At 42.5% G+C, this 18219-nt stretch overlaps 1 pseudogene; it reads left to right on the top strand.

The window, feature by feature from the left end:
• Nucleotides 1-5693: 5693 nt before the first annotated feature.
• On the top strand, nt 5694-17088 carry LOC117712723 (large ribosomal subunit protein uL29 pseudogene; annotated as a pseudogene).
• The last annotated feature ends 1131 nt before the right edge of the window (nt 17089-18219 follow it).

The following is an 18219-nucleotide window of genomic DNA, read 5'->3' as shown; positions in this document are numbered from 1 at the left end:
AGATGCAAGTCATCTAGTTGGGGCTGTGGCCAGAGCAAGTGAGAAATAGTTAATCTGAAATAGTTGGTAAATGACTGAGTAGGGCACAGTGACATGGTAAAACTACATTCTTGAGACAAATGAGTGTGCAGAGTGAGTTTCACATGACTCTAAATCATTTAGGGTGGGTTGCTCTGAAATGTTCCACTATTTTTATGCTATGTATCCTTGACAACCCCACTCCCCTGTTTTGTGGTTTTCCCCTTTAAAACCCCTCCTCAGACTGACTGGCTTTGTCAATTAAACTCCTTCGAGAGTGAACCAAATTGACCTTGGCTACACAACTCTCTCCCTAATAAACCTCTGCTGATTGCATCCAGGTATGGTGTCTTTCGAGTTCGTGGGTGGCAGTGACTTCCCGAGACTTGAGTAAGGGTCTCCCGTGTTTGGGGGACTTCACTTCAATTTCTTAAAATAATAAAACTTTTCAACACACAATCTTTCACTTGCTTTTTTAAAGTTAGATTACATATATCATTTTACTTGTTATCTATTACTTTTTCTCTGATTTTTTCTTAGTCTATAAGTCATTTTGATTTAGGATGCAGAGGGGAGGGTTATTATCTTGGTTTTTAGTTTTCAATTAATTAAGATCCTCACAAGATAAAGCAACCAGGAACAATTAAATAACTGCACAGTATTGATAAACAAACACACAAGTTGATCAATGGAATAGAGTTGAGGACTCAGAGACAATTCCAACCTCATATAGACACCTGGTGTTTGCAAAGGAATCCACCTAGACATGCTGAGAAAACAGCACCTTAAACAAGAGGTGACAGGGAACAGTCTTGGGCCTGAGAGGGGTTCTGAGAAAAGAGAGGTTTGGTAACAGCAAAAAGAATGACTAGAAATCAAACTGGATTCCAGCTGATGACCTGTATTCTGATTGATACAGCTTTTTCCAGTCTGCTTCTATGTTCTGTATCTTCCATAATCTGTTTTCTATATGAACACTCTCTGTCTATGTTCTCATTTCTTGATATTCTACGAGATCTCTCTGCCCATATCCTGCTTTTTTGTTAGTATAAGAGATCTTTCTGTCCATTCTCTCCAGACTGTGTATGTGTGTGTGTCTGTATCCTTACATCACACTTGCTCCTCCCCCATCTCTCTCCATGTGTGTGTGTGTGTGTGTGTGTGTGTGTGTGTGTGTGTGTTGAGTGTGTATATGTGTGTGTATGTGTCAGTTCTCCATGCACTTCTTTCTTTTCTTCCTAAAAGTTTTTCTGGGTAGCTCATCTCCTTCAGAACACAGGTCCAGTCTTTTATTTTACATATCAATCCATCCATTTACTCCATGTTTCTTTTTGAGTATCTCAGGAATCAACATCCCAGGATTCCATCCCATCAATTTTTTAAAAACAACAAACATAATTTTTTTCTTTAAAATGCAATGGTTTCCCAGTCAGTGATGGCATATCCCTTTAATCCCAGCACTTGGGAGGCAGAGGCAGGAGGATTTCAGAGTTCAAGGCCAGCCTGGTCTACAGAATGAGTTCCAGGACAGCCAGGACTGGCTACACAGAGAAACCCTGTCTAGAAAAAGAAAAAAAGAAAAAAAGCCAAATTTGAGGGCTCTGTCTGCCCTTGTTAAGCATAAGCTAGTTGGATTGGATCCTGTCCTGAAATTACCATTTTTAACATTCCTAAACCTGGGCTTCCTGTGTCCCAGACTGACATTGAACTCAGGAATGTGCCTGCCTTTTTATCTCCCTGCCTTTGTATCTTTCTGACAAGATGGCTTCTAGCTTACCTGCCTTTGTTCATTTGGAATCGTGAAGAAGCCCCTTATGTAATGTATATTGCCTCCTTATTTTTTACATAGTTGGGAAATTATATATTTCCAAACTCATGTATTTAGAGCTCTTTCCCTTAACCTTAGGTCTCTCCTGAAGCTCCTAGTGTTTACCCTTAGCCTAAGACATAGCCACACCCTCAACTCCTGGAAACTGCAATTTCTCACCATCATGGAGTCATTAACATTCACAGGAAGGACATTCCTCTGAAGGAAAGAGTCCAGAAAATTTGTACATTATTACACAAACAAGTCTTACTTATGCCCCATAGTAGCCATAACACTTGAGGAGGCTCAGACCAGTGGTCTGTCCCAGGAGGAGGAACCATGGCAACCAGTCCCATCCAGGGAAACAATTGGCTTGGCAAAGGGGTGCTTGTTAAACTATAGCTCTACATGAAAAAAAAAATTTCAGTGAACCAGCGGTGGCACAGCCCGTAAGGCCTCAGCCTACAGAGGGCTCTCTCTCTCTCTCTCTCTCTCTCTCTCTCTCTCTCTCTCTCTCTCTCTCTCTCTCTCTCTGCGTGTTCGAATCCCGCTCGCTCCCGCCTGCCTCCTCCCGTGTCTCATGGGGAAAAAAAAAAAGTTTGCCGGCGGTGGTGGCGCACACCTTTAATCCCAGCACTTGGGAGGCAGAGGCAGGCGGATTTCTGAGTTCGAGGCTAGCCTGGTCTACAGAGTGAGTTCTAGGACAGCCAGGGCTACACAGAGAAACCCTGTCTCGAAAAACAAAAAAAAAGAAAAAAAGAAAAAAATTTTAAAAATCTACATTGTTTCCACTGCACAAAACTCTTATCCAAGTAGATTAAAGACTTAAAATAGTAACAGAACTTAACATTGAACTTGACAGAAGGGGAAGGGGTGAAGACCACTCAATGCACTGTCCCAGAAGACAGACTTCTGAACAGGACACTAATAGTCCAGGCATGAAGATCAACAATTCGTAAACTGGACCTCATAAAACAGTGATGTTTCTGTAAGGCAAAAGTCCAGTCAATTGGAAAAAGATGTAGCCCAGGAATGAGAAAACTATTTTTACCATATCCACATCTGATAGAATCGTGATATAAAAAATATATAATAACTCCCACAAGTAGGTATTCTAAAATCAGAAATTCTAGTTTAAAAAAATAGGATACAGGTTTAAACAGAGAATTCTCAACAGACAATGTCAAATGGATGAAAAACACTTAAAGAAAGGTTCATCATCGTTAGCCATTATGAAAATGCAAATAAAAACTATTTTGTAATTCCATATAACATATGTAAGAATGCTTAAGATGAATAACACTAGTGACTTTTCATATTAGTAAGAATATAGAGCAAGTGTGTTACTCTCTACTGCTTATAGGAGTGCAAACTAATATAGTAAATATGGAAATCAATATCATGAATCCTCTTAAACTGAGAAGCCATCTGCCTCAAGATCCAGACTCAGTCCTGGGCATATATGCAAAAGTTACACCACAACAAAACTGTCAGGAGCCATAACAGGATAAGCTAACAATTAGCAGATGATTATCCTTCAAAGGCTTGCCTTGGATGATTATATAATCTGTGAAAATGAGCCCTTATTCAGCAAAGCTGTAAGGGACTTATTTTAGAAAAGATTCCTGCTATTAATATGCTTTTCCTATTATTATTAAATGTATGTAACAATCACTAAGCAATACCACACCCCTTTGGAGCAGATCTCTGCAGATCCACAAAGATGTACTGTCTATAGTTGTTGCTATATAGACAAATAGATGACTTCTTAAGTTTTAATGATGGTTCTATAAGAATTCCTAAAATTATATCAATGATTATTATTAAGCTCTTTTATAGTGGGACTGCTATTAGGTCCTTTTCTGATAGTCAAAACTGCAACAAGAACTCTGCCAGTTTCCCAAGTGTCACCAGTTAATTGCTCTTACACAGTAACCAGACTTTCTCCTACTCAGAGCACATTCCAAGAGGTTGTAAAACAATTAACCAAAGGTCATTAAAAGAGAACTAATGATTTATTATAGGTGCTAGGACAGATGATAAAATATTGCCTGGGTTTGTCTATACAAAACTTCACTAATAACTTAGTTATAGTTTTAAACCTTCAGTGAACCTGTGGAACTAGACAGGTGATGGATGTTTAGCCAGATAATTACTCCTAATGGATATGCATGTAAACATTCTCTGTTGTAAACTTTTATTTCAATTTATAATTTGATTTTTGCTGTGAATTTATGATTGAAAGGTATAGAAAACTTATGAAAAATACTAGTTCCACCAAGAAAGCTGAACTAAATGTAAGATTTTAGGTCTTCACTGCCCCAGGATACATTCTACATTCCAGAAGGGATACATTATCCATGAGTCAGAGGACATTTGCTGGATTAACATTCAGGAGAGGAAGGGAGGGGCTGATTAATATTCCTCAGACCTTAGGGAAGAGAACCCATCTGTGGGTGGGGAAGGCCCAAAACAGGAAGACACATTTCTGACCACAAAAAAAGATGCAAGTCATCTGGGTGGTCCCAGGAACTGGCTGACCTCAAGATAAATGGTTGGCCAAGATTACATTCTTACAAAAGATAAGTGTAGTGGAGCATGCCTTTAATCCCAGCACTTGGGAGGCAGAGGCAGGTGGATTTCTGAGTTCGAGGCCAGCCTGATCTACCAAGTGAGTTCCAGGGGAGCCAAGGCTATACAGAGAAACCGTGTCTCGAAAAAGCAAAAAAAAAAAAAAAGATAAGTGTATAAGATGTTTTCCGCATGACTCTGACTAAATTACGGGTTGGGACTTCTTAAGACTTTCTTCTGTTTTTATGTTATGTTTCCTTAGTAATCTCCTCACACCCCTTGGATTGTGGTTTTGGAAAACTGGAGTGTCTGCCTAAGAGGAATCATAATATGTGACTTTTACAGTGCACATCCAGAGAAAAAAGGTGTTGAGTAATACCTGGTGTGTGCTTTAGTACATATATGTAAAACCTGGATAATTTTTCACCATTAAGCCCATTTCAACTTTTTAAAGTAATTTTTAATATTATAATTAAATCATTGAAGCTTATACTTTCTCCTTATTGTTAAGTCTCAAACCCTGGCACAAATGGCAGAAGTCCCTACTTAACAAATGAAATGTGGCCCGCCTGTCGACCTCTTTCAGAATTCCTCAGTCCCTACCTGTTATATTCTATGATTGACAAAATCACAGGGGAGCCCAGGTGATGGGCTGCACTGCTCACAGCTGCCTTCCCTTATGTGATCTACCCAAATTTGTTACATGGTATTTTTAATTTATCATTTACCCACATCGTTTCTTGTTCTGGGTTTTCTACTCCTTTACTTTTTGGGTTGAATCTGCACAATGCATTTGGTGCAGGGCCTTGTGTATAGAAAACCCTGACAGGATACCAATGGCAGACATACTTATTTTCTACAGGAGAGTGTATAAGCTCTTCTCTTGCATTTAACATTTTGGTTATGATTCATTTGGAGTTAATTTTGTCTTTTAAAAAGGTTGTAAAGGGTATCTCAGGTGTTGGGTGTCTGAAAGCAAATTCTTTCAATATTTCTCTGTATTTCTAACAAACAACAAAAAAAAAACCTGTGCAATAATTTCTGAACAGCTGCATCTTTAGCCTTTAGAAATTGTTTCTGAGACAAGCTATGTTGTCACCTGGATCCCACTCTCATACTCCACAGGGCAATGACCCTACTTTCCTCTTCATTAAACTTCCTAAATTCAATTGTTAAAGGTATGTTCAAAAAAAGCATATTAAAATTACTCATCTCATTCATGTAATGAACTGTCCTTTGCACTGAAAGTAAAAGTGCGCTCTCAAACCAGGCAGCCTCAGCCATGAACAACACAGCAATGGCCAAGATTAAGGCTTGGGACCTGCGTGGCAAGAAGAAGGAGCTGTTGAAACAACTGGAGGATCTGAAGGTGGAACTCTCCCAGCTTCAAATTGCCAAAGTGACAGGTGGTGCCACTTCCAAGCTCTCCAAGGTACAATTTTCACACAAATCTATTGCCCATGTCCTCACTGTCATTAATCAGACCCAAAAAGAAAACCTCAGGAAATTCTACAAGGGCAAGAAATACAAGCCCCTGGACCTGCGACCCAGGAAGACTAGAGCCATGCGATTCGGGCTCACCAAGCAGGAAGAGAAGCTGAAGACCAAAAAGCAGCATTGGAAGGAGTGGCTGTACCCACTGTGCAAGTATGCAGTCATGGCCTTGAAGACACCCTCTCTGGGGAGACCCTCATTCAAGCCTCAGGAAGTCACGGACACCCAAAAACTCATGAGACACCAAATGTGGATGCAAACAACAGAGGCTTTATTCGGGAGAGTTAGCCAGCTAATGGTCAATTTGTTTGCCCACGCAGGAGCTAAATTGACAAAGACTGGCTGGCTGAGGGACTTTTTAAAAGGGGAAAACCACAAGCCAGGGGAGTGAGGAGGAGGTGAGGGGTTGCTAAAAAAACATAACATAAAAATATAGGAAAATTCCAGAGGAACCCAACCTAAGTGAGTCAAGGTCATGTGGCAAACACTCTGTATACTCATTCTTCTCAAAAATGTGGTCTTGTCATGTCATTGTGGACTTGCCCTGTCACCTGCTCAACTATTTCTCAGTTGCTCCAGACGCGGCCCTGCCCTGTCATTGTGATCACTAGTTTCTCAGCACCACCTAGATGACTTGCATTCCTCTCTTCCCTTTGTGGTTAGCTGGTTTCTGAAACCAGCCAGTCTACATTTTTAGCTTGCTTTGTAGGGAGCCACGGCGAGCGGTGACAACATTCACCATTACAAGATGGTGCTGGCATCCGGTGCTCCCACAAGTAAACAACTAAACTGCACAGGTGCAAGAGGCGAAAGCGCACCAAGTCACTGACCATCCCAGGGCATAATATGGGGTGATGAGTGAACAGCCAATCAGAAGTGAACACGCCACTCTAGGGTGCATATAAGCAGTGCCTTTACCGGGCTTGGGGTCTTCCGCTTCAGCTGATACAAGAATAAAGCCTCGCTGTAGTAACTACCCAAACACTGCCTCCCGTGTCTCTCTTGCGGGCGAGGGCGAGGGGATTCAGAAGGGGCGCGGAACATCTGGTGCCGAAACCCGGGACCTTCAAGGCGCCGCGAAGAACACCCCCCCCCCCCGAGACTGGGGCAGGTTAAAAAACTACAGGATCAAAGTATGTCTCTGAGAGGTATGTTTGGGGTGGAAGCCTTGGCTGCGAGCGGATTTTCACCCATTGCCGCCGCTGCACTAGTTGGCCTCTTGCTTGTGTTGCTTTCGTTTTTAGCTTATTTGTGTTGTGAAGATCCAGCTTGCAGCACAGCTATTAATGCAAGTCAAGAGGTTTTAGAAGAGGTCCACTCCAGTGTATCAGAAACAGAGCCTGTTAGCCAGCATCAGGCCAAGGAGCCTGGGGAAAAAGATAAGGCCAAGGAGCCTGGGAAAGGGAAGCAGGCAAGAAGGCCTCAATAAAAGAAGCAGACCCAGGAGTCTGGTAAAAAGGGAGAGTACTCAAAAGAAACAGAGGCCACTGCAGGGCCTGTTAAGAATAAGGACCCTTCACCGGCTGGTGAAGAGAGAGTGGAGGTCAAAAGGACCCTCCTTTACCCCATTAAGGAGCTTGCCGCCATAGACCTTAGCAGCTCCGAAGAAGATCTAACGCAAGGAGAGGAAGAAAGCCTAGAGGAAGAGGTAGATGCCTATGAACAAAACAGATATGGACCAAAAAATAACCATCCTGAGATAAGACTAAGAAAGACCTTGAGTCCCTCGGCCCTGCCTTTGCCTCCGGCCTATGCCCCAGGCAGCGTCTCTAATTCATTTCTCAGCCCAGGAGATCGGAGACAGCTACAGCTGGCATTTCCAGTCTTTGAAGGGGCAGAGGGAGCCCGTGTTCATGCCCCAGTAGAGTATAGGCAGGTCATAGAATTAGCTGAGGCAGTACGTGCATATGGAATTGGGGCTAATTTTACCGTATCCCAAGTGGAGAGATTAGGTGCAGCTGCTATGACGCCAGGAGACTGGCAGGACACAGTGAAGGCAGTACTTACCAATATGGGCCAACATTTGGAATGGAAAGCGCTCTGGCATGAGCAGTTACAAGCACAAGCCAGAGCTAATGCAAGCATTGAGGGTCAACAATTATGGACTTTTGACATGCTGGCTGGAGTTGGCGTACACGCAATGACCGGACCACTCATCCCTGGCAGGTCTATGCACAGATAGCATCAGCTGCAATAAAGGCATAGAAGTCTTTCCCTAGGAAGGAAGGCAGTAACCTTTATTTGTCCAAGATAATTCAGACATCTAATGAGTCTTTTTCTGATTTTGTGGCCCAAATGACCGAGGCAGCGGGTAGGATTTTTGGTGACCCGGAACAGGTGATGCCATTGATAGAACAAATGGTCTTTGAAAATGCTACAGTGGAATGCCGCACAGCCATTGCCCCTCGTAGGAACAGAGGGTTACAAGACTGGTTGAGAGCCTGTTGCGGCTTGGGAGGTCCCCTTACTAATGCCGGACTTGCAGCAGCAAATTTAGAAATGGCTGCAGTCCTCCTTAAAGGTCAGAATCATGGAAAATTCCCTTTCAAAACAAATGGCCCGAAGCTTTGCCTGTGGGAAGGCAGGACATATGAAGAAAGAGTGCCCAAATAATCAAATACCATCAAAACTGTGCACCAGGTGTGGAAAGGGCTATCATGTGGCTCGGGATTGTCGCTCTGTTAGAGATATAAGAGGTCAGATCCTCCCTCCAAATCCCTCAGCCATTAAGGAAGAAAAATTTTCAAAAAACAGACATATGGGCCCAAGATCCCAGGGCCCCAAAAGATATGGGACACTGCTGAACACTCAGGGGACTCTTTTTGCTGCAGAGCCACAAGGGGTTCCGTAGGAGTGGACTTCCGTTCCACCTCCCGAGTCCTACGAATGCCACACACAGGAGTGCAGCCAATCCCGGTTGATTATAGAGGTCCCCTGCCAGGGGGAAGTGTCGGCCTTATTTTAGGCCGCTCCTCTCTTACTTTAAAAGGACTCGTGATACACCCCGGTGTAATAGATCAAGATTATACCGGAGAACTTCAAGTTCTCTGTTCTAGCCCACAAGGCATATTCTCCATCTCCCCTGGGGACAGGATTGCTCAATTGGTTGTCCTTCCAAGCTTGCATGATTGTTTTCCATCCACCGGGAAGCTTAGAGGTGCTCATGGGCTTGGTTCCTCAGGAACTGACTCCACTCATCTGGTGGTTGACCTTAAAACTAGATCCACCTTACAGTTAGCAATAGAGGGGAAGAACTTTACTGGAATTCTGGACACAGGAGCGGATAAAAGTATTATTTCTTCTAATTGGTGGCCCAAGGCATGGCCTGTCACATGATCGTCCCACTCCCTACAAGGATTGGGATATGAGGCCAGCCCCACAGTCAGTTCTCGCTCGTTGACTTGGTAGGCACCAGAAGGTCAAACAGGAAGTTTTATACCTTATGTGCTTCCTCTCCCTGTCAATCTCTGGGGAAGAGACATCTTACAAGACCTAGGGCTAGTTCTGACCAGTGAGTACTCCCCACAAGCTATAAACATTATGAAGAGAATGGGATTTAAAGAAGGGAAGGGTCTTGGCAGGGACGAACAAGGAAGGTTAGATCCTGTCCCACAAGAATCAAACACAGGAAGACAAGGCCTGGGTATTCCCTAGTTGCCATTGAGGGTTCTATGCCCATACCCTGGCTCACAGAGGAGGTCATATGGGTTCCTCAGTGGCCCCTATCCTCTGAAAAATTGGAAGCTGCTACAAAACTAATTAAAGAACAAGTGCAGCTTGGTCATCTAGAACCTTCTACCTCTCCCTGGAATACACCCATATTTGTCATAAAAAGAAATCCGGAAAATGGAGACTTTTACATGATTTAAGAGCCATCAATGCACAGATGCGACTATTTGGCTCTGTGCAACGAGGCTTACCTTTACTCTCTGCCTTACCTAAGCAGTGGAAAATCATAATTATAGATATTAAGGATTGTTTTTTCTCAATTCCTTTGTGTTCACAAGATAGACCAAGATTTGCATTTACCCTACCTACTATTAATCACTTCAGCCCTGATAAAAGATATCAGTGGAAAGTTCTGCCTCAGGGCATGGCCAACAGCCCCACTATATGTCAGCTGTATGTACAAATGGCCCTCGAGCCAATTAGGAAACAATTTCCCTCTCTGCTGCTGGCCCATTACACAGATGACATTATTATGTATCATAAGGATTTAATTACTTTACAGACCTCATACCCCTTATTATTAAACACCTTGGAACAGTGGGGTCTGCATGTTGCTACTGAGAAAGTTCAAAGTTCAGAAATTGGCTCCTTTTTAGGGACAGTTATCTATTCAGAAAAGATAATTCCTCAGAAATTGGAGATTTGTAGAGATCATTTACATACTTTGAATGATTTTCAGAAATTATTAGGTGATATAAATTGGTTAAGACCATTTTTAAAAATTCCCTCGGCCGAGTTGAAACCTTTATTTGATATTTTGGAAGGGGATGCTCATATTTCCTCACCGAGGGCCTTAACACTGGCTGCGAGCCGTGCTCTACAAGTAGTAGAAAATGCTTTACAAGATGCCCAGTTGAAACGCATAGATGAAACCAAAACCTTTGACTTATGTGTTTTTAAAACTAGACACTTACCAACTGCTGTGTTATGGCAGGAGGGGCCCTTGTTATGGATCCATCCCAATGCTTCTCCTGCAAAGACCATTGAATGGTATCCAGATGCAGTTGCTCAACTTGCCCTTCGTGGACTAAAAGCAGCCATTACCCATTTTGGAAGGGAGCCTAAGGTTTTGATAGTGCCTTATACTGCCTATCAAGTCCAAATATTAACAGCGACCTCTGATGTTTGGGCAGTGCTGGTTACTTCCTTCAATGGTCAAATAGATAATCATTATCCTAAGCATCCCATCTTATAATTTGCTTTAACTCAAGCTATCATATTTCCACATATTGTGTCTCAGGAGCCACTCCCAGATGGAATGGTAGTTTATACGGACGGGTCAAAAACAGGAGTGGGTGCCTATGTGGTTAATGATAAGGTTACATCCAAACAATACCATGAAACCTCATCTCAAATTGTGGAATGCCTAGTGGTGTCAGAGGTTCTGGAAATCTTTCCAGGTCCCTTAAATATTGTTTCAGATTCCTTCTATGTGGTTAATGCAGTAAAAGCATTAGAAGTTGCTGGGTTAATTAAGACATCTAGAAGACTTGTAGAAGTTTTTCAAAAGATTCAGCTTACCCTGGCTAAGCGAAGATTCCCTGTCTTTATAACTCATATTAGGGCTCACTCAGGCTTACCGGGACCTATGTCCCATGGAAATGACCTAGCAGATCGAGCCACAAAGTTGATTGCAATTGCCCTTTCACCAAAATTGGATTTGGCTAAATCCTTTCATAAAAGGTTTCATGTGACAGCTGAGACGCTACGATGTCGATTTAACATCACTAGAAAAGAGGCTAGAGATATCGTGACTCAATGCCAAAACTGCTGTCAATTCCTACCTGTTCCCCATACCGGAATTAACCCTTGGGGAATTAGGCCATTACAGATCTGGCAAATGGATGTTACTCACATCCCATCCTTTGGAAAATTACAATATTTGCCTGTCTCCATTGATACCTGTTCTGGAGTTATGTTCGCCTCTCCATTGACCAGAGAAAAGGCAGCCCATGTTATTCAACATTGTCTCGAGGCTTGGAGTGCCTGGGGAAAGCCTAAAATCCTTAAAACTGACAATATACCAGCCTACACTTCTCAAAAATTTCAACAATTTTGTCACCAAATGGAGGTGACACACCTGACGGGTCTTTTTTACAACCCTCAGGGACAGGGCATCATTGAGCGTGCTCATCGTACCCTTAAAATGTATTTGATAAAACAAAAAGGAGTTGAGGAAACTCTGCCCACAGTGCCATGGGTTACTGTTTCTCTGGCACTTTTTGCTCTCAACTTTTTGAATTTGGACAGTCAGGGCAACACTGTGGCTGATCGCCATTGCCTGGAACCAACTAGGCCAAAAGAAATGATAAAATGGAAAGATGTTTTGACTGGTCAATGGAAAGGCCCAGATCCTATTTTAATAAGATCCAGGGGAGCGGTTTGTGTTTTTCCACAGGAAGAAGACAACCCATTTTGGCTGCCAGAGAGACTGACGTGGTGACTCGCGGTTCCTGAAGATGACCCCCCCCCCCCGAAGGATTCATCTGCAGATGCTCTCAGTTCTCATTTGGACTCTCCTAAATTGGGTTCCTAGTGTGAATTTAGATGGCTATCCTATCTACTTTTCCAAAACCTATGCCCTTGCCTTCTTAAAAGGTGCCACTTCTGCTAAACAGAATTTCTCCTATACCCTTAACTGTAATGCCTCACTCCAGTTTGTGTGTATCCTTTTCATCCTATCCAACAACTCCTTTAATACTTGTACCAATGTAACTTGCTTTATGTCCCAGTGCTGGTCTGCTCTTGTCTATAAGCAGGCCCTAATAGCCAGTATACCACTATGGATCCCTATCCCCGTTCAGACGTCTGGGACCTTGACTTTATTTTGACAGAAGAGAGATTTTGATATAACTGCAGCCATTATCACTGCTATTACCGTCTCTGCAGCTACAGCTGTGACAGCCGGCATGGCTTTGGCTAATCAAGTTACAGCAGCTACTGCTGTAATCAAATTCCAGAAAAGACCTCTGAGGCTTTGACCACTCTACAGAAAGTGGATGCACACCTGGCATCAGACATTCTGTTGGTCAATCAGAGAGTTGATTTGCTCCAAGCCCATGTGGAACAACTCACAGATGTGGTTCAAATGAGCTGCATGTCAGCAACCCCACATCTATGTATTACACATCTGAGATTTATGAATGATACATTTATTCAAAGCCATAATCTTTCTGCTTATTTACAAGGGAAGTGGACTAGGGAGCTGGACCAGATGCAGCAGTGATTGCAGATCCGGATTTTGAGCCTTAATGGAACACGAGTGGACCCTGTTACCCCTGGCCATTTTACTTCTTGGCTTACCTCGGCCTTTTCTTTCTTTCTTAAAAGGTGGGGATAGGCCTGTTTGGTGCAGCCCTATGTTGTGGATTAGTGTTCATGTTATGGTTGGTCTGCAAGCTCAGAGCCCAACAAAAATGTGACAAGGTGGCTATCGCCCAAGCACTCGTAGCCTTGAGCAAGGATCTTCCCCTGAAATTTGGCTATCTAGGCTAAGAAAGTATCTGATGACTGACACCCTCAGTCAATGCACCCCAAGGGTTCAGCCCATTGCACTGGGTCGATGAAAGGTCTAAGTCTAGCCAGCCCTTGCCTGAATAACTGTGGTACCTGAATATTTAGAGGTGTTTGCGAGTGGGTACTCAACAGGGAATGTTCCACGAGTGTGGACAGATTTCCCAAAAGTATGCCTGATTGCAAAAAGGTTTGATGCCAAAACCTCCTCTCCACGCACAGACAGCCACAGGGCGCTCCAGAGTGGAGGCTCCCTTTCCCCGACAAAAAGGCATCGAGATGGGTATGGGAAGTATTACTCATTGCACAACGACAAGAGAAGAAACCCATTACAATATCTCATTTTGCACAGAGGATCAGGCCTCTGCTTTCCCTCACTGAGTTGGTGCCGCGCTTGATAGGCAAAAGGCTGTTCCATCTTAATAAAATAGAAAGGGGGAGATGTAGGGAGCCGCGGTGAGCGGTGACAACATTTGCCATTACAAGATGGCGCTGGCATCCGGTGCTCCCACAAGTAAACAACTAAACTGCACAGGTGCAAGAGGCGAAAGCGCACCAAGTCACTGACCATCCTGGGGCGTAATATGGGGTGATGAGTGAACAGCCAATCAGAAGTGAACACGCCACTCTAGGGTGCATATAAGCAATGCCTTTTCCAGGCTTGGGGTCTTCCACTTCAGCTGATACAAGAATAAAGCCTCACTGTAATAACTACCCAAACACTGCCTCCCATGTCTCTCTTGCGGGCGAGGGGATTCAGAAGGGGTGCAGAACATTGCTTCAGAGAAAATTTTTCATGCCCTTTAAAATGAGGCCTAAAGAAAAGCCTATATGCATTTTATAAAATTATTTTTTTAAATTTTTCACTCTATAGGTTGAGACGACTATGACAATAAAGTACAAGACAGACTGGCAAAACAAAAAGAAGGAAAAGAAAAGAAAAAAAGAAAAGGAAAGAAAAGTAAAAGTGCTTGCATGTGGAGCATAGCTTTTGCCTTCAGACCAGAACAGGAGTAACAGTTTACTGTGTAAACTGTAGGGTGAAACTATTGGACTGTAAAATCTAAAACCAGAGTACGCAATCCCTCAGAATCACACAGAGACAGAGGATTCGCTGCAACAACATGAGGATAAATGATATTGACGCAGCAGAACTCTCTCGAATGCCAGCAAGCGAACCCTGAACAAAAACTGAGAGCAGTTCTTATACAGAGTACACCAGGGCAACCTCAAAGGACCCCAAAGCCTGACCTTCTCAGGTCCAGTCTATAGATGACTCAGATTCAAACATTACTCTCTTTCAGACCACCTCCCATCCTGGAATGTGTCTCTGTGCTCTGGGCCTTCCCCACCTACAGTTGGGTTCTCTACCCTATGGTCCAAGGAATATTAGTCAGCCTCTCCCTTCCTCTTTTGAATGTTAATCCAGCAAGTGTCCTCTGACTAAGGAATGTGCCCCTCCCAGGATGTGTCCTGGGACAGTGGGATTCTTTTAATCTTAAATTTAAATCCAAAAAGACCTGAAAGTCCTACAAAACAATGTAGACAAGAGCTAGCTCACAGACTGAAGTGTGAGGGAGACATCTTCAGGGGTCCCCATTAGGAAGAAGGACCTGATGAGGCAAAGTAAGTGATTTTTTGTTTGTTTTTCAAGACATGGTTTCTCTGTGTAGCATTTTAAAGAGAAAAACCACAAACCAGGGGAGTGGGGCGGGGCTGAGGGGTTGCCAAGGATACATAACATAAGAATAGCGAAACATTCCAGAGAAACTGACCCTGAATGGTTAGTGTCATGTGGAAATCACCCTGCATTCTTCTCAAAAATGTGGTTTTTACCATGCCATTGTGCCCTATCCTGCCATTTCAGATTACTATCTTTACTTTTTCCGGCTATAGCCCTACCTAGGTAGCAGCATCTTTTATCTGTGGTCAGGAATGTCTTCCTGCCTTGAGCCTCTCCTACCCATAGGTGGGAGAGGCTTGAGGAATGTCTGTACTTTTCCTGCTCAGGTCTAACTCAAAAAATCTACACTTATTTCATAAAATGGCCTTTATAATTTTTCACTCTACAGTATCAGGCTACAGATTTCAGCAGCTAATATTGCACATACTGACAAGATCATATGTTATCTTATTGATGCCGTTCCCCTAGCAGGGAATGGCCTGCTCTTCTTGAAAGTCACTATACCTATGCATTGTTCCAATTTTATCTATCTTTTTAAGAAGTGAGTTGGTAATAACACCTTTTTGTAACACCTTTTAAATTTCCTTTTCTTAGGCAATCAAAGCTCTGATCAACTACTTGTTCATATTCTCCAATGTCTCTGGGGAATTAAGAATGTTATTTCTTTTCTTGAGTCTTTGATTACTTGTGTCTTTTTAAGCAAATTTCTTCTGTAACTCAAGCTTTCCTCTTCTTTGTAGTTTCTTTTTTACAACTAATCCTGCCTCTTCTGCCCAGTGCCTGAAGTGAGTCTTTTAAATCCTTCCAGGCTGAGTCCTGACTAGTCAGTAAGAAAAGAAGAGACAATGGAATGAATGTCCTCTCACTTCCCTAATTTTCATAGGGAAAATATAACTAAAGAGGAACTTCACTAAGAATTGAGTGCACTGATCAACTTTGAAGCTCTTGAAATCACAGCAAAGAAAGGGTAAGGGGGAGAAAGGATGGAGCTTTCTTCCTTTGAGACTAGTTTCTAATGTCATTGGGTTCTGATATTATCAATGTTAGATGATCAATAAAAGTCCAAACTGAAAAAAAATTTGGAGTTCATAGAAAAAGGTAATAAAGAATCTAGATAAGAAAATGAATTCATTTTAGACACTAACTATCTGTTGTTTTACAAGTTTAAGCACCAGAGATTGTATTGGCAAATTAGTGAGTCTGTGCCTAATAAGAATGGTAATACTCAGATTTCACAGTACACATTTGTAGAGAAAAGTTGTAATACCTTGTCTGCTTTGGTACATATATTGAATATCTGGATAATTTTTTTTACCACAAAGCCTATTTCAACATTTTAAACTAGTTTTTGAGATTATAATTAAATCATTTAAACTCTTACTTTCTCCCTATTGTTATGTCTCCTACCCTGGCACACATGGCTGATGTCCCAATTTAACAAATTAAAAGAAGCCAGTTTCTCCCAGAATGGCTCAGTCTGTCCTTGTTATAGTGTACGACTGGAAAACCATCTTGGAGCCCAGGGGTTGGGCTGCACATCTCCCAGCTGCTCTGCTTTATGCAATCCACCCAAATTTGTTACATGGTCTTTTTCATCTATCATTTACCCACATCATTTCTTTTTCTTTTCTTTTTTTTTTTTTTTTTTTTTTTTTTTGGTTTTGGTCTTTTTTTTTTGTTTGTTTTGTTTTGTTTTGTTTTGTTTTGTTTTGAGACAGGGTTTCTCTGTATAGCCCTGTCTGTCCTGGAACTCACCCTGTAGACCAGACTGGACGCAAACTCAGAAATCTTCCTGCCTCTGCCTCCCAAGTGCTGAGATTAAAGGCATGCGCCACCACTGCCTGGCCCCACATCATTTCTTGTTCTGGCTTTCTTCTCCTCTCCATCCTCTCCTCACCTGGCTCAGGTTCATGTCCACTCTGGACTCTCTCAGATATCCCTGGCTCTAACTCCTCTCCCCTGTATCCACAATAAAGTTTCTACTCCACCATATCCAGCAGAAACTATGTTCCTTCCTTTTTATTTCTTTTTCCATTCACCTTTCATTAACCACTTCTTGCTTTCACATTCATGGTCACTACTTACTTGAACTGTTGTTACTTTTTGAATTTGATTGACCTCTAGCTGCTGGACATCCAAAGATAGAGGTAAAGATGCTGCTCTAGACATCGAGTACATGAGGAAATGTGAATGCAAAGGATCTACATTTGCCTTGAGCGATGAACAGTTGCCCCAGGAAAGTGAAAAATTCTATGAAAATAAAAAATTATAAGACTAGGACTGTGTCTGTCCCCACTGTAGTAGAGCAAATCTATGAAGGCCTGTTCTACCTGACTCAAGTGAGCTCAAATCTCGACTAAGGGGAACTTATATTGTCTTATGTGCATGCTGGGAGGTCACAGTGGAGGAGGGATCTGGGCAGCTAGGATTCTTTTTTGATGCAGTTCTAGGGAGCTGTGAGGGAGGCCTTAAGCTGTGCCATGCTGGGAATGGGGCAAAATATAAGCCTGGATGGCTAAGCTGGTAGAGTCCAATCTGCTGGGACAGAGGTGGACTGTGAGACAGACTGTGGTTTGTTAATATATGGGATAGCCTGGGCAGAGGCCATCGGCCTTTGAGCCTCACTCAATGTGGATTCTGTGAGAAGGTAGAGACTCTACATCTCTGAGCACAGGAAGCTTGGTTGCTTATTATATCATGGTGTATTGTGCATAACAGGCAATATACTTGGTGTGCAGTTGGAAGACAGTTTCAAAATTGAAGATGTGGTTTTTAGTAGTTTCTAATATTTTTCATTCCATGTTCAGTTTTATGTGACAAATTTTACTAAGAATTTGGAAACTGTTAGAAAAATGTGAAGAATATCATCCTTCAGCTTTCTTTTCTGAGAATCCTTTTGCATTTTCTGTACTACCAACGACAATGTTTTTGCATTGTTTCATGGAAACTAAATTCCAGGTTACAAAAGGTGTTTTGAGTCTCAGAGGTTTTTCAGGTGTTCATAGGGCTTGGCAGAAAGAAGCTGTGACAATGTTCTTCAACATTGTTTTGTGAGTGGGCTTCAGAGGGCATGAGTTTTCCTGAAGTCACAAAGAGGCATGAGGGACTTCAGAGCCATAGCCACCATTCTGATCACCTTCATTCAGAGAGATCTATAGAGCCTGGGGACTCTCTCTTTGGAAGAAAGGTCAGTATTAGATTGACAGTGAGTAATAAAACAGTTAAAAGTCACTTTGAGTTCTTTTGTGGAAGTATTTTTTTTTTTTATTCTCTACACAGGTACTCATAGGTAACATTGGTCAAGCTCACATTTAAAGGCTGATACCCTTATAAAGAATCCTTACAGTCAGTGTCGTACTGGTCATGAAACAGCATACAATGACAGCTTAAGCAGTGTCCTGCT

This window comes from Arvicanthis niloticus, chromosome 7, assembly GCF_011762505.2.
Source record: "Arvicanthis niloticus isolate mArvNil1 chromosome 7, mArvNil1.pat.X, whole genome shotgun sequence".
Taxonomy (NCBI): Eukaryota; Metazoa; Chordata; class Mammalia; order Rodentia; family Muridae; genus Arvicanthis; species Arvicanthis niloticus.
Note: the sequence above shows the minus strand (reverse complement) of the source record. Positions and strands in the feature narration are given on the sequence as shown.